Source organism: Melanostigma gelatinosum (assembly GCF_949748355.1).
Source record: "Melanostigma gelatinosum genome assembly, chromosome: 19".
Classification (NCBI taxonomy): domain Eukaryota; kingdom Metazoa; phylum Chordata; class Actinopteri; order Perciformes; family Zoarcidae; genus Melanostigma; species Melanostigma gelatinosum.
Window position 1 is genome coordinate 9,537,802 of NC_136652.1, and position 16,484 is coordinate 9,554,285.

Below are 16,484 nucleotides of genomic sequence, written 5' to 3' on the forward strand. Positions count from 1 at the left end.
TTACAAGTACAACAATTCTTAATGATTTAGCAATATAACTTTAAATGATTCCAATTATATTCATGTCAATTACATTTAGACAATTTAGATACAGATTTGAATAGATACTTTTTGGATATTGGGGCAGATTGTTCTTGAAAACATGCAAACTGTCAAATTGTTTGCAATGATGTTGCAAAAACCTGAGCAGACACTGGTTTTAGTAAACATTAACACGTGCACACACACAAACGAGGAAACTAACCAAGCTAACCAGCATCACAAGAGTAATCCAGCTGGTGTGCTGCAGGGCACACTGCTAGGCAACCAGCTGACCTAAATAACACTCATTACGTCACTACCAGTGACAGTTGTAGCAGCCACAGTGTGACTGATGTGACCTCTACTGTACCGTCATTGATAAGACGTTGGCATGGGGGGTACAAAAAAAAAAAAAAAACCATAAGGCAAATAATTGATGGACTTTAATGCCCCAGTGAAGCGGGAAGGAGAAATCACAGGGAGGGGGATTGGAAAATGTGTGTGTGTCAGTCTGTGTTGTTGATCTGGGGGGCAAGGCAAGGCAAGTTTATTTGTATAGCACATTTCAACAACAAGGTAATTCAAAGTGCTTCACATAAAACCATTAAAAGCATCAAAACATAAGGCAAAAGAAAAGGAGATTTAAAAACAATTAAAGAAACAGTGTAAGAAATAAAATTCAGTCGTAAAAAGTAAAGGAGATTTAAAACATACATTGAAACAATAATTGATGTCTCCCTGAGACATTACGCTGCACGCAATCAACCATACACTGCCGCAATTCTGCAATTACTCGCACACAAAGGGGACCAACAAGCTGGTAGGCTGGTTGCTGCGGGATTAAGTAGGCTTGTCTGGCTGTGGGTGGTGGCGGGAGGGGAGTGTTATTGTGGAATACCACGGGTGACAAGAGAAGGGGATAGAAGATGACAGGAGAGGGGTGAGCTAAAGGGCTTGGGATCATAGTTTTGACATAGAAGGGGATACAGCTGTATAAGACTATAGCTACCGGTAATACGTGACAGGCCAAACCCAGACTGGGGTAAGTGAGGTGGGTGAGAAGATAAGAGTATGGTGAGTCTGGGGGTTTTGGCGAAGGGCGATGTTTGTGCTGCAGTTTCCGGAAGCTCTGCCAACTTGTCCAACTGCAGACGCACAACAGATGCAGCCCCAAAGATTGATTATTTGACATGAACGTGGATCATCCCACGACATGTAGCTCAGCTTCTGACCTTTCCACCCATTCCCCCTACCCCCACCACAAAAGGGTGGGCTAGCTGCCCCAGTCGGAGCATGTGGGTGGGTGCGTGCATTTGCCAATGCATTCAAGAGGAACTGTGAGTGGCAATGAATGAATTAGTGGATGATGCCTGCCTGCATCAGGAGACTATGCAAGTGTGGCAGACGAGCCTCGTCATGAGGCAGAATCAAAAGAGCAGAGAAAGAAACGGTGGCCATAATGTGACTTCCACCGTTTGGGTGTGCCTAAAATCCAGTCTTGCTTGAATGGCTACATGTTGTCATTGGTTGGGTAAATAATTCCCAGAGTCGGTGCATGTTTGGGTTGAGCAAAGCCACGGTCTGGTTTCCCACAGACCATCCCACTCTGTGATTAGCTGGATTAAGTGACAGCTGCCCAAATGTTTCGAACAAGATAGATGGATGGGCAGGGGGATAAAGGGGAGGTGTGGGGGAGGGAAGGGGGAAAGGCTACTGAACAAAGACCCTTGTCCCAACATCATAACTCACCCCCATCCCAATCAAAACCATTGTCCATGAAGAGACACAGTCAGCACGAGGACAATTAGTGTCAGCATGTGTGCTGCCGAGCCTGGGCTGGACAGTTGCATGGGCAAAGTAAAAAAATAAAAAAGAAGCTTCTAGTGGTTATTGCATGAGTCTTAATCTTATACACACACACACACACACACACACACACACACACCACAGAAAATATCCTAATTTCATTAAACTAACACTTTCTCAACACAAAATACACACGTCAGCTACATCAGACAGATGCTTTATCAGAGACCCCGAAGAATCCGCTGTCAATCAAATCTCAAAAACCCAACCCAGCCCTTCCCCTAATGGATTAGAGGATTTACTGAGAGAAATCCTAGTTCTCAAGTCAAGGGGGGCATGGTGAAAAAAAATGTAATGTGTCATGTACTCAGTGAATCTGTGTTTGCTTAAAATGATGCAACAGTTCCATCTTTGCATTGCACCAAACCTCATCAATTCACTGAATTCAGGTATTTGAGTCATCACAAAAGGCCATTTTGGTGAAGACAGATGATGTGGTGTTGATGTCTGGGGAGAGCCACAGGTGTAGGTTCCCACGCCAGATGAGGGGTGGATGGGAAGGTGGCCAGTGGAATAAAAAGAGGGAAGGGGAACAGAAAGAGGTGGCAGTGGGAAGTGGAAGCCGGGGCAGGTTGGGGTCACTAAGCATGGGATCTGCACGCTTCTTTTTCAAAAGAGGGGTCAGATCTCTGCATGTGGGGTGACGAGCACGTTTGCATTCGAAGAATACCAAGAATGTGAGATCCAGGCCTGGTGTGTAATCCCGTGGGAGATCCCAGTCTGCCAACAATGAGGTATCAATGGAGGGGTGAGTCTGCATTGTGGATCTGACGTTTGATTGACTCTTGGGGAAAGTAAGGACCTCAAATGTTGATTGAGGTCTTAGAATTACTCCTGGGAGCTGTTTTTTTTTTTTTTTTTTTTTTTTAAATATACCCATCACGCAATAACTAGGAAAATTCATAGATTTGTACAACCTATAAAAAGCCTGTAACCCTGAGCCATTTCTGTTCCCATGTCATTGATAGGTGACCTGAAAGTCCACCTCCCTGTTCCTGACTCCTCCACGGAGAGTTCCACTGACATCTCCTGATTTATTGCCTTCTGATGGGACATGAGGTCATCACGATTCATCCCGTGGCCAGTAATCGCCGTATGTAATCTTCATTAATCTGTGATGTCAATCCCAGCTTTTGGTTTTACTCTGGCTGAGTCTACGCTGTTCCAGCAAGTGCAATCGAGCTCCGGCATCTCTGCTGAATAGGAAGGGCAGTGGGCACAACAGCATGTGATGAAACTTCTACCCTCTTCGGACACTGATCTTTAGAATTACCTGTAAAAATCTGGATGAACAGCAGCAGCAGCACTATCTCTCTTAATGGCCAGTGATGGATAATAGCTATCTCAGTCGGAGGAATAATAGAATGAGAGCCATCCCATTAAATTATGTTCAAGTATCAAGTGTAAAATGTTCAGTTGCATCCGTTAGTCTAATTAGCTGTTAGGACTAACTGGAGGGGAAATAGATTGATATCAACTCCTAATGATACTGAGGTTAAAGAATTAGACACCAAACTGGTTGTGCTCTCAGAGGGTGTCTTTGTGATATTCATCCTGAGACACTTCCTGGGGCAGCTTCTTCCAATCATGGGTGAAAAAGATGATGCGAGCTGGACTGAACCAGCTTCCCATCACTACTGCCCGGAGCGTGGACCCAAATGCAAATCTTTCTGTCGAGCTCCTCACTCTGTTGAGAGGATCAATGACCTGAAGTGGCAAAACCCTTGAAAATGTGGGGATGATGTTGGCAGGCAAAGAAGTACAAGCTGGAAGGTTGAGCGTGTTCGACATCCGTACTAAACGTGTCTGTACTTTGCTTGCCCCAGGACTTCATGTAGACGAAACTGGCGCTCAGTCTTGCATAAGCAGAATCAAACGGCGGTTACAGCCGATAATGCCTTCCCCAACCAACGTCGGCGCAGAATCATAGTGCCCAGCCTCCAGTTCCCCCTCAGGTAAACACAGTTAGCTCAGTCACCACTGTTGCTGACGTTGGCACTGATAGCACTATTTATTGCGAGTGCGCCACCACAACCACTGTGCTTTCTCAAACAAACACCAGCAACAGTCAGGTATCACTGTATTTGCTGAACTTAACTCCATCCCATTGTCTTCACCACGTGCCGGACCACAAACCCTCCATCAGAAACACCACGCATCAAATGTCACTCATTCTGAATAGTCAACCTGAGAGGTACATGGCAAAACCAGTATCCTTGTTAGTTTCTTTCGTGTTTAGTTTAAATGAATCTCTGCAGATAAGGCAAGCACCATTGACAGTGATCATTTACGCCACTAGAATTACGATGTGTGGTTGACAAAGCACGTTACAGACTGCATGATGCCAGTCATACATCTGTTGGGTGGAGAGGTTGAGTGGTGGCACACAAGTTGCTTGCCGGAAGCGTGTGCCAAGAGATGTCGCACTGAAGGCAAGGCATTTGGCTGGCTGGTGTGCACCGGCTGTGCACACACACACGGTCCATTGAACATGCTGCTACTATGCCAACAGGGTCACTACCCATACACTTCCAATACAACAAACCCCTCCCCTCCTGGTGCTAATTAACCAGCATGATCCAAGAGTATGCAACACGTAAAACAAACGGCAAGACATTTGCATAGAAAAGCTAAATGATTTCACATAAAGGATAAAAGATATGTACGAGTTAAAGTCAAAACAGAGGTGATTTTAAACAATGCACCAAACTGAATTTCTTACATGCTAAAAATGTAATGGATAAAGTCGTTTTTTTAATACCTTAAAAAGAGGACAGGTTGTTCTTTTATCAAAATATGGAGGTATTTAAATCTAAAAATACTGGTCTGACAAGATTGCAACAACAATAGCTTTTAAGACTCCTGACACGTCATCATCACTTGTGCCACAAATCAAATAGGCTCTAAACAATCCCTTGTTGCTCAGTTCTCGTGGACATTTGTCACTTACTTCCTCAGGTGTTAATTTGCCTGAAGAAGTCTGAGAGCTACTACAGCAGCAGACATACTGCAGAAACATTAACCGGCTAATTTCTGATCCAAAACAACAGGGCGCCTGACTGGAGTGCAATACAGCGCCGCCTCCCGCCGAGCTCCATTATCATTTCAAACGGGTTCAACAGTACAGCGACAATTTAACTGCCCGTGTAATGATGTGCTTTAATTACCCCCACAAGGAGCCTCTACCACCTGCACACCATTCATTTAACAAGAGGCAGGGGACGCAGCGGGCCACAGCAACACGCACAAACGGTGTAAAAACACAAATCAATGCAGAGAAAAATACACATCTGTGTTGCTGTTCAGGCAAGCAGCAGACTTCACGTATTGCATTTTGTCGTTCATCGGAGGCAGCAACTGATGTTTGAAGTCGTTTCCCCCCCATACACCACAAACAAAGATTCAGTGGGATGTGAGGAAATAGTTTGAGAAGAGTAGACATGATTGTAGGTGTTGTATAGTCATAACCCACCATCCTACCTTTTCCATTGTGCTATAAAGAAAGACAGATTTTGAACCACAAACATGGAATTCAAATGATGTCGTAGCGGTTTCCAATCTTCTCAGCCGTGGTAATTGAAGACCAGTCAATATTGCGGCGTTACAATTTATGTAGTGATGATTTATTGCATTATCTTTGCACAATTCCTCATGATCCCATTTGAAATATTTCCATGGCCATAACCAATTTGAATGTTGGTTTACACATTCAACATTGGCTTTTCACAGTGCAGCCGTTTGCTTAAACTGTAGTTTGCAGAGAGGCACTAACCTGAACGAGAGTAATTTGAGTATTTTCATACAAGATACGTCTCATCCGTTTTGCTTTTCAATACCTTTGTTGGCACCAGGCAAACGGAGGGAACAGACATGATGGATGCCAACAGTTTATGATGGCTCCACTTTAAGATGAGACAATTAGCTCCATCATCACTACCTTTCAGCCACCTATCAGACTGGTAAGCCGAAGGCTAACAAGAGACCAAGAAAGCCAGGTTCTGCAGAGGTTGATTTTGTACACAACCCATTTTAAGACTGTTGATTAAAACTAACTTCTGGGATGTAGTCCAGAGGAGCAGATTTACAAGTGAACTAGGTAAGGAGGACAGCACCAAAGGGAAACTGGTGCATTTTGGCAGAGATATGTCCAAAATGAGTAGAAAGTAACTTTAAAAGCTCACAGCATCACAGAAACTTTAAATCATAAAAGTTAAAAAGGGATATAAAATAGGTGGAAAATTCATAATGGTTGACACTGAAAATGCGCCAAGCAAGTGATGAGAAGCTTAAAAAAGAAAAAAAAAAAAGAAAAAGGCTATGAATTCTACACTAATGTGCCAGATTATTGTATGTACAACATTAACAAATCATTGTTTCCCCAGAGGCTCCAAGTAGGAGAACAACCTTTTAATTAATGGACCCTAAAAGCAGTTCCTTCCCATCCGTACATGTTGTGCCTCATGTGAAATCACACAATGAACAAAACAGCGTGTTCTCAGAGGAAATCCCTGCCGCCTCCTTTCTTTGCGACACCATAACACAGATCCATGCAATATCAAGAATGTAGCCAGAGTCAGATGGCGATGACAGGAGTTCAGTCCACACTGGTTTCCACAGGGCAGCTGTCCGGATCGCACAGTCAATACCACACTTTGTTGATGAAGGAAGCAGCAACGCAGATGTCGGTCAGGCTTGTAAACTGTGATGTAAGGCAACAGCAGACTCGAGATGAATCCACAGCTCTTTGCAGAAATCTGACGTTGCATGCTAATTCTCTGACCGCTTACAAAGTTGTGTGTAATCCAACATAAACGGTTCGGATGAAACGCTCTTTGAAATGTTTCACGGTGAATAAAATCATGAGGGTGTTTGTTACCTCTGATCAAAAACAGCACAGTCTCCTGCAGCCTTTGTGACTGAAATATTAGCTTTTTGATTCAAGCAATCATATTTTTGTCGACAAGTGGCACAGCCGATACAAGTGAGGAATATAAATGTCCACACTAAACGCATCGTAAAGGGGCCACTAGGGACCAAACAATGGCTTCTTTGCTCGTTAGTTAAGCCTGAGGTTAGGGTGAGCATGTCTTGTAGGGACTCTGCAAGCTGCAGACAAGTGTTTTCACTGACGTTTATCACTGAATGCACACGTGTTGTTGTCCACAAGTTAAAAATAAGCTAAAGGAACCGCTGTCGTTTCACCTCGGGTTGTTCAGCCCGACCGGGTAATGATTGCATAATCAATACACAGCAGTGCTGCATCACAGGTGAGGCTCGTGAGAGTGGTTTTCCACGCAGCAGCCCTGGGACCGGAGGAGAAAAGGATGGGGGAGGGAGCCACAGAGAGGAAAGATAATTGTTTACAAGAGGCCAATGTAGCCGTCTCCTAGCAACAGCTCTGACAAACTCCGCATCAGGTGTGGCTAACCACGGCAGCCTGCGTTAGCCTCTGGTTCTGCGAGCGCATCCAGAGAGGAGACATGTGCAGAGTCAAAGGTGTTTGAATAAGCTACGAATAAAGCCTCCGTCCCAAACATAGAACTCTGTACTCACGAAGACTGGTGCAACATCTGTTCACCAAAGACATTTATAAGAATTTTGTATTCGTTTGTCTTCTATAGAGGGAGACATGCAGAACAATGCTTGACAGTAGCACACACACAAAAAAAAAGTATGACAGCTTAACTGTGTGCATTTGGCGTACACGTGGCCAGAACACTGAGCCAAAACTATTTAAATAGTTGGGGTTTGTTCCAAGAGAAACAAACTCAAGCAGGTCTGTGCAGATCAACCAGTCGCCTAAACGTGAATGAGATCATCCACACCTCCCACTCGAGAGACTGACAGCACAAGGGAGTGCACGAGCAACAGACCAAACAAACCAACTTGGTACACACACACACACACACACACACACACCATCCCTTGACCACACACTGGCTTCATTTATTTTTATACAGGAGTATAGAGGTTTAATTTGTCATGACTATCTACTACAATGAGGCAACAACAAATTCTAATTCAGAATCTGCAACTGCTCAAGCTTCCCGATGAGGTTGGTTGCCGTTTGCGGGTCAGCTGCATGCATCCATTTACTAGCCGAGGGAGGTCTGATGCATATCCAAGTTCAGAGCAGATACATTACAAGCTGGCTCACATCGAACGGACGTCCGGCTAATGTAGCTGGGGGTGCGGGGAGGAAGAGAGAGAGGCAGAGAAATTCCACCGGCAATTTCATTCGTGATCAAATGGAAGTAAGACGTGTCCCTTTCCCTCTCTCTCCTGAATTGCTAACACAGCATGGGCCAACGAAATGGAAACTCAATCAGACGGGCCAAACGTGGCGCAGTATATGATCCACATGCTACAGTACAGACACTGAAACCAACACCTTCAATCTGAACAGTGTCTTCAAACGAGGCGCAGTGTATGATCCACATGCTACAGTACAGACACTGAAAACAACACCTTCAATCTGAACAGTGTCTTCAAACGAGGCGCAGTATATGATCCACATGCTACAGTACAGACACTGAAACCAACACCTTCAATCTCAACAGTGTCTTCAAACGAGGCGCAGTATATGATCCACATGCTACAGTACAGACACTGAAACCAACACCTTCAATCTCAACAGTGTCTTCAAACGAGGCGCAGTATATGATCCACATGCTACAGTACAGACACTGAAACCAACACCTTCAATCTCAACAGTGTCTTCAAACGAGGCGCAGTATATGATCCACATGCTACAGTACAGACACTGAAAACAACACCTTCAATCTGAACAGTGTCTTCAAACAGTAGTTTAAACATGATGGGGAAACACTCGTTTTCTTTCTTTACGAGACTTAGATCGATACCGGCCCCCCGTCTTATGTGCATAAACTGAGCCAGGAAGAGTTTAGCCTAGCATACAGACAGGAAAGGGGGGGGGGGGGAGCTTGCCCCTCTATAAAATGTCAATAGAATACACCTACCAACACCTTTGACGTTCATTGGCACAGATCTTGTTTGTCTAAGCTGTACAAAAACAGGAATGTGAAAACAATCATTTGTGGTTTTAGGAGGAGTGTACCTGTGTATTGATGACTTGCCTGCAGTCTTTATGCCGGAGGCTTATTTTTATATACGCCAACGCTAAAAAAAATAAAAAGTATGCTTTTCCAAGGCTGAACTCGAGGTGGCAGCAGCATCTATCGTCTCTTTACAGAACTGGAGAATCACTGGAGGATTTTTAAAGAATGGATAAGTATCATGCAATCTGAGTAAGATCAGCCATTAGCGACTGCATCACGCTGGTGGGATGATAGCTGAGCCGAGAGGAGGCTAGGATGTCTCTGCGTCTTCACAGAAGACGACGCCTTTCCCAGAAATGCAGGATGAGTGTAACCGTTACAGCCCGACACTCAACCGGCAGATGAAAAGTGCTTTGACAATTTCACAAGTGAATATTCATACAATTAAAAAAGGCATCAAAAGGGTATTGTCACATCTCAGGATATCATGGTCTATTTGAAAATCACTGTTTCGAAGGAAAGATATTCAACACATGCAGCTTTATTTTGTTCACGCAGACATTCACGGGGTTACAAAATACGTAATTTTCCGAATTTGGAACCTAAAGTAAAATAATTCCTGCATTCTTTCATTTTTCAGATTGTCTCAAGATGCTGGGTTCAGGATGACAGAAGGGTCCGGCCCTCATTGGGGCTTAAAGTGGGCAGTTGGCCAGATGACAGCCTATAGTACACTGCATCTTTGTTTCTTCAGTGAGGAAAGCGACAACGCCACACCAAGTGACCCCACAGCCTTGTTGTGGCATCTGGCCCTGGAATAGTGCACAGTTATCAGCCTGCGCACACTTCAGAGACAGACAACACACCAGAATAGCCCTCTTCACCTCTACCTCGAGGTGTCAGTCAATGAGTCCAACGAGAGACTACCACTGGTTCATATTCTATGTGATGCATGAATGTTAGACGAGCGGGCGTTTGGTACATGTAGCTGTGGTGGCACCTTGGTTAGCCCAAGGGGGGGAAAATGTGGCACCGAACCCACCTGATGGTCTCAACAAAAGCCTCCTTCATTAAATAGGTGGCTTTTACCGTGTGAAATCACACCTTTGCGATTTCCCCCTGAACCTTAAACAAGTAAGCAAAGGTGGGTCATTTTCCAAGGCCTCGGTTATAATCCGCTGCAAAAACGAAACCTGGAGCAAACATGTGACGCCTTCAACCCAAAAGGCTGCAAAAACATGCCAAGCCATCATGGAGAACGGTACACAGAGCTTCTCATTATTTGGATTGTCTGAATCAGCTATTCTTCAAAACAGGGTGTCAAAACTTCATTGCCGTTTTGTCAAACCTATCTTTAAATACCCAGAGACATCCAGTCTACCATCACAGGAGACAAAGTTAACCAGAAAACATGTTCGATTAAACTAATTTACTGCAAAGGCTGCAACAAACATTTCATTAGGAGCTATTCTGCTGATTATTTTCTGAATTAATTGATGAATCAATAAAAACGCCAGAAAACCACGCAAAATATGTCTCAATTTCCTAAAGCCCAGCGCGAGGTCTTCAAATGTCTTGTTTTGACCAAATCAAACTGTCAAATCCAAAAACAAACCGCTAGGACTAAAAAGCTGGAACTACAAAACGATGGTCATTTTGCTTCAAAACTGACTTTAATGATGAATAAATTGTCAAAATAGTTGCAGGTGACTTTTTCTATCCATCAGAATAATTATCTCTATATTCCCAAATAGAAATCATATATATATTCCGGTCTGCACAATAGCCTACCCGTTCTTTGACCACCACATTACAAATCTGAATTAAAAACATGACGCACCATAACAATAGCTTGATTCCTAAAAACACAACTATATTCCATTTCATTGTCCAAAACCATTTCCAATAGAGTCACTGAAGCTTGATGGCAACAAGAGCTAGGGGTCATAATTGGAGTGACTTCCTCTCAAACAAACAACTAAAAGTGTGTTCACTGCCGCAGGACTAGCTCTTAGCACACCTTATTCGTGTGCCTAATCCATCAGCCATCACTCATCTGCAGTCACAAGAGCTTAATTGCCCTGGAGGGGCCACCAGGGGCCACCTGGCACCCAAAGCTGTGGGGCGCAGAGAGGTGTCAAAACAAGCCAGCAGTACGTACCCAACCACTGCACGGAGGCATCGAACATACACGTCACACTCATTCATCATTATAATAGAGAATTTATCGGAGCATCCATCCAAAAAAACAACATACAACCAGGCTGCACCTGCAACTACACTTCATGTCATTCTGGACATCACACCTCTGTGATCAATTGGTCAGTTAAATGTTTCCTTGCGTAAAAGTAAAACAATTTGATATCTCATGAACGTGGAGTCAAACCGTTTATATTCTGTAGAAATCCAAAACACAAACCATTTCAACATTAAATAAACCAAATTCCACTTGAGGGATTGCATTGTGATGGAATTTCCCTCAACATTGTGAATCAGCCAAATGTCATGTTCTGGAGTTACACGGCACAGTTCCTCCATAGGAGAAGTAACAGAGTTCCCCCTCCAGGGTCTACATATCAAAGCATTCCCCCCCCCCCCAGTCTAATTACCCCATCATGGCCTTGGCAGGTGCAAGCTGGCTGGATTGGAACAAAGCCAACCCCCATATATCAGGGCAACTTTAAAAGATGACCCAGATGACACTGCGAACCACTGTAGCTGCAAGCCGATCCGTGCGACGCGTGCAATCGTTTGACCGTGATGTGTGTCAATCCCCACAAGGACGGGATGCTGCCAAGAAGCCCCATTAAACGAGGTCCGTCCTCCCTGCAAAAGGCACATACGCATGACCCAGAACAAGGATTTCTGGTCTATGTGGCATCAATGTGATCCATAGGTGCAGTTTATTTGGGTCATATCTCAACTTTTAATAACAGTTTCTTTCTGTCCAGCCTTCTACTGAACAGCTGTTTAGAGTTTCCTGTATCGGAAGATGGCTGCAATTAGAGCTGCAACAATTTGTCAATTAATCAATAAGTCACTTGTCAAGCATGAATGCCAACGGTTCCTGGTTCTCAAAATGAATGCGCTACTCTTCTTGGTCTGATGGAAAATGTACTTGTTCTGTGGGGGTTTGGACTGTTGGTCGCACAAAAGACGACATTTGAAGACTAGGATAGTGTGAAAGGTATTTTAGACCACATGATTAACCAATAACACACTGTTGGGCAGACTAGTTTACAATGAAAATAATAGTTAGTGTCCTTAGTTTGCAGTGACAGAAAATGATGAACTTTTATCCAGATCAATGTTGCTGTGATGTGCAGTATGGGTCCAAGGCATTCATACATTGTTTTATGGTGTGTTCATACATCACAAAGTGAACATCACATTGCCCACATTTTAAACGGGGTTCGGTGCCATCTCCAGAGAAGAAGGTGCCAAGAAACACTCTTGTAGACTTAATTGGAGCAAGAAAATTGGAGAAACTCACCAGCCACGCAAACTGGAATGGGATCAAAATCTTGCCTCCGTCGTCGAATTTATTGGAGTTATTCTTTGAGCTCTTAAAAGAAAACGTATTTCCACCGAGAACTTGCGTAGATCCAGCTCCGAACGTGCACGAGCCGGTGGTGGTGACCTCCATCTGGAACTCTTTCAGGCAGATTTTGAAGTAAGTGTCGCACTCGTCTTGAGTGCAGCGCAGGTCCTGGGAGCTCCTGGAGCCGTCGCAGCACTCCCCGTCCGCCAACTCGCCGTTTACATTCGCCACGGTGATCAGCTGCAGCTCGAAATAGCCGGTTGACTGGGACACCTAGGAAGAAAAAAAAAAAAAAAAAAAGACCCAATTTAAACACAGGCCTGTATATTCACAGGCTGCAGCATGGTGTTTGGGTTGCTCAAATTCGTGCGTAAAAAACGGACAAGTGGCCAAGCAGTGCCTGACTCTCAATTTTTAAAATCATACAAACATATTCAGAGTGGGTGGACAATCCAAAATAATGTGTTGCATCGTGAATGGAGCACGTGAACAGCCTATAGTGGCAGGCTGGGGATTTTAGACAATCAGGTTACTCTGACGGGAGCAAATTACCCGCCGCAGCAGTCAATTGATGCAGTGCAATTTACAACTTCTTGGTTCAGGCCTAATTCCCAAAAACATTTATTTTATTTCGCGTGGAGCAGCGTGAATATAATTTGGGAATTCAAAAATAATAATAATAATGAGCCCTCTTACCTCCGTCCATAACGTCAACAGCAGGCACAATATTGGGAAGCGATTCCTAATCCTGGTGCAATTCCACATGCCTCCAATTAATTAGAGTGACATGCGGGGGGGGAGAAGCGACAAGAAAAGACAAACAGCCGCGGACCCGGCGACTAGTTCCTCCTCTCCTGACATGCAAAAACAAAAATATTCACATGCGCGTTTCCTCCACCGTGTACGTCCAGATTTCAGCGAGGCATTACATGCGTGAGCAGGCGGCGGATTGCAGCGCAGTGATGGTCCATGTACAGGAGCGTCCCTCCGTCAAATCTCTCCACACAGCAACTGAGATGTTCCGTAGCCAGCCACAGCTTGAGGAGAGGATGTCTGCTTTTGATTGGCAGCTCCGCAAACCACTTACAAATTGGCCTGCGGGCAGTCTCTGAGCCAACCGGATTAAGGGGCGGACAATAGTATACGCACCCCCCTCAACCCTCCTCCCCCTTCTCCTCCTCCTCCTCCTCCTCCCAAAACTTGAATTATATGGTGGGTTTGTGTTGAGCTTCATTTGGACAAGCCGCGTTACAGCATGCGAACAAAGCAGGGGTCCACTTTAATTAAACGCGCCTGCAAAGATATTATGATGAGCAGGGCTATTATTTCACATGAGGAGCTCATCGGCGCTGCCTTGGATTTAATTACAGCCAAAGACACATTTGGATGACTGTTTTCTTTTTTTTCCTTTCCTTTTTTAATATCAGGCGCCATTAATTCAAAGCATTTAGTTCATCAACAAACCTTTGAAAAACAATAGTCCTTCAGACTGAATTTCTGAAGTCAAATTGTACAAATTTGTGATGACTGACATGTGATTAGATTATGATAACGTGATTATAGTTCACATTAGATCAATACTTTACACGGGACATTGTTTCTGAATGCCTCTTTGTGTGTTCTTATTTCAAAGCCCACATCCAAATTCATTTTATTCTTAAACTAGTAGCTTTCATTTAAAATGATGCTTTAAAAAAATCACGTTTACTTTCGATTTATTGGTGCTACGCTTTGATGAGAGCGATTCATATGACTTCATTCAACCCCCTGTTTCTGTACTGTTCATGGCTCCTGAAAGTAAAAATGCCCCCTAACGCACATCACCTTGTCAGTGAAGAGACTTGACTTACCAAGGAGCTCTCCTCAATTCAACCCCATGTTGCCGCAGTTCAGAGCGCCCTCTACTGTCTGCGCATCAGGCGCCATTTAAGCAGCTTCTACAAAACCAGGCAATATGAAGAAATGGACACACAGCATTACATGTGCCCGAATGTCAATCAAGGCATTTTGAAGGAAAATATTTTATTTTTAGCCTTTTTTGTTCTTATTCAAATTAAATCTATATTTGAACCTGTTACTGTCTGCTGCTGTATCAACCTAATATCTCAGATTCACAGATAATACAGCACTTGCAGCTGGTTTGCCTTCAGTTCAAGACATCCACCTCATTTGGATTGGAAACCCCCGCAACAGCCTGTCTCCCTGTTGCCTGAGCCTCTTCGTGTTATATTGGCCACACACACGTGTAAACATTTGCACACATGCTTGTCTCTGTTTAGGATATTCGCATCACCTGGCAGCGTGGTCAGATGGCCGATGACCAGTGGTTTCTGCGGCTGTACCTATTCAGAGGAATGTATTCGTGTTTTTGCATGTTAGGTCTCATAGAGCATTATATTATAAGTAAGTGATACATTTACCAAAGCATGCTGTCAGGCTTTATATCTTTTGATGGTTTCAAACTGCGTTCCTTTCATTGCCATATGTCAGAGGAAAGAATGTTCAGACAGTTTAAGTTTAATAGTAATCCGTCCCAGTGGCCATCATTTGTCCTTTTTGTTATTAAAGGTGCAGCAACATTTGTGGCAATGTAACTGTAAGTGCAGACTGAAGTGAAAACGCATATGAATGATGAGACTTAATGTGACAAAAACGAATGATAGTCTGTAGTGTTTGGTCATAAATGGAAACCAATGGCTGTCTGAAGGGGAAGAGAAAATACACAAATCAGCTATAAAAAGACAAAAATTGTATATTGTTAAAAAATAGCTGTAAGAAAGCATTTGGAGTTGGTATTTTCTGCCATATAGCTGGCCTGTTACTCACAGTCTTCACATGTTACACACTTTAAAGACATGACAAGTGTCAAATGAGCTATGGGTGATATGCTTTAATTTATATGTGAACCAGTACCTCAGAATCAGCTTTATTGGCTAAGTACGTGTACACACATATAAGGATTTTGTCTCTGTTTTCTTGCAACTCCCTCAATGTACTTACATATAAATAGAAATAACAGCTACAAGGACAACAAAGCTGGTCAGATACAAGTAAATAATAGACTGTTATGTACATAAGTAATGAAAAAATAGGTGTAAATAGGTGTACTCAGACTAGACGGTGCATTATTCTTATATTGAATGTTAATTTACAGACATTACTATTTGAGGTCTTCTCTAGAGTGCCAGAGCATTTTGCTCGATGACGATCACAGTGAAAAGACAGAAGCTGCATCCAAAACCTCTATTCATCGCTTTGACGAAAGACAATGTGATTCGGTAAGTTGTTTATCTTATTTGCCTCTATGACAAGCTTTTATTAACCGTATCAACGGGAAGTTTTAACTGCAGATGCAGTTAATACAATAATGAATGGGTGAATAAGACACATGCAAATTATGGCTGGTGACAATAACAAAAACTGGATCGTGTCTGTGTAAGTGACATGCCACATGCTACCACTCTGTTTCTGTCAAGGAAAACCAGAGAGAGAAGCTGCCAATCAAAAGGTATGTGACACCCCCCCCCCCCCCCCCGCCCCGTGTCTCTGTCTCCTTCTCATCAGGCAACTGCCAGCCCGTCGGATTCAGATAGGCCTTGAAGGAGGCCGCCGATAGCCTGAGCCACTGCAGCCGCTTTGACTGGAACATTTCACACGCTGTCACAAGTACACGTGAGTGCCTTAAGTTGGATCACACCTCGTAAAGGGCCCTCGGGCGGTGAAGGAACAGTGTGTGTATGTGTGTGTTGGTGTGCGTCTTAGTGTTGTGACCTGTATTTTTAGCCATGCTAGTGGTGCAGCTGTGTGGATGGCAATGTCTGTGCTACTATTGGATGGATAGCTTTGACATTTCATACAGACATTTATGGTCCCCTGAGGATGAATCCTAAAAACTTTGGTGACGCTCTGACGATGAGGTTCACATTTTATGTTTTTTAGTAAAACAACATTTAGTACAGACATGAATGTCCTCCCTCAGGATGGATTGCAATGCATTTGGTGATCCGGTATCGTTTTATCCATCCGTAAACATCCGC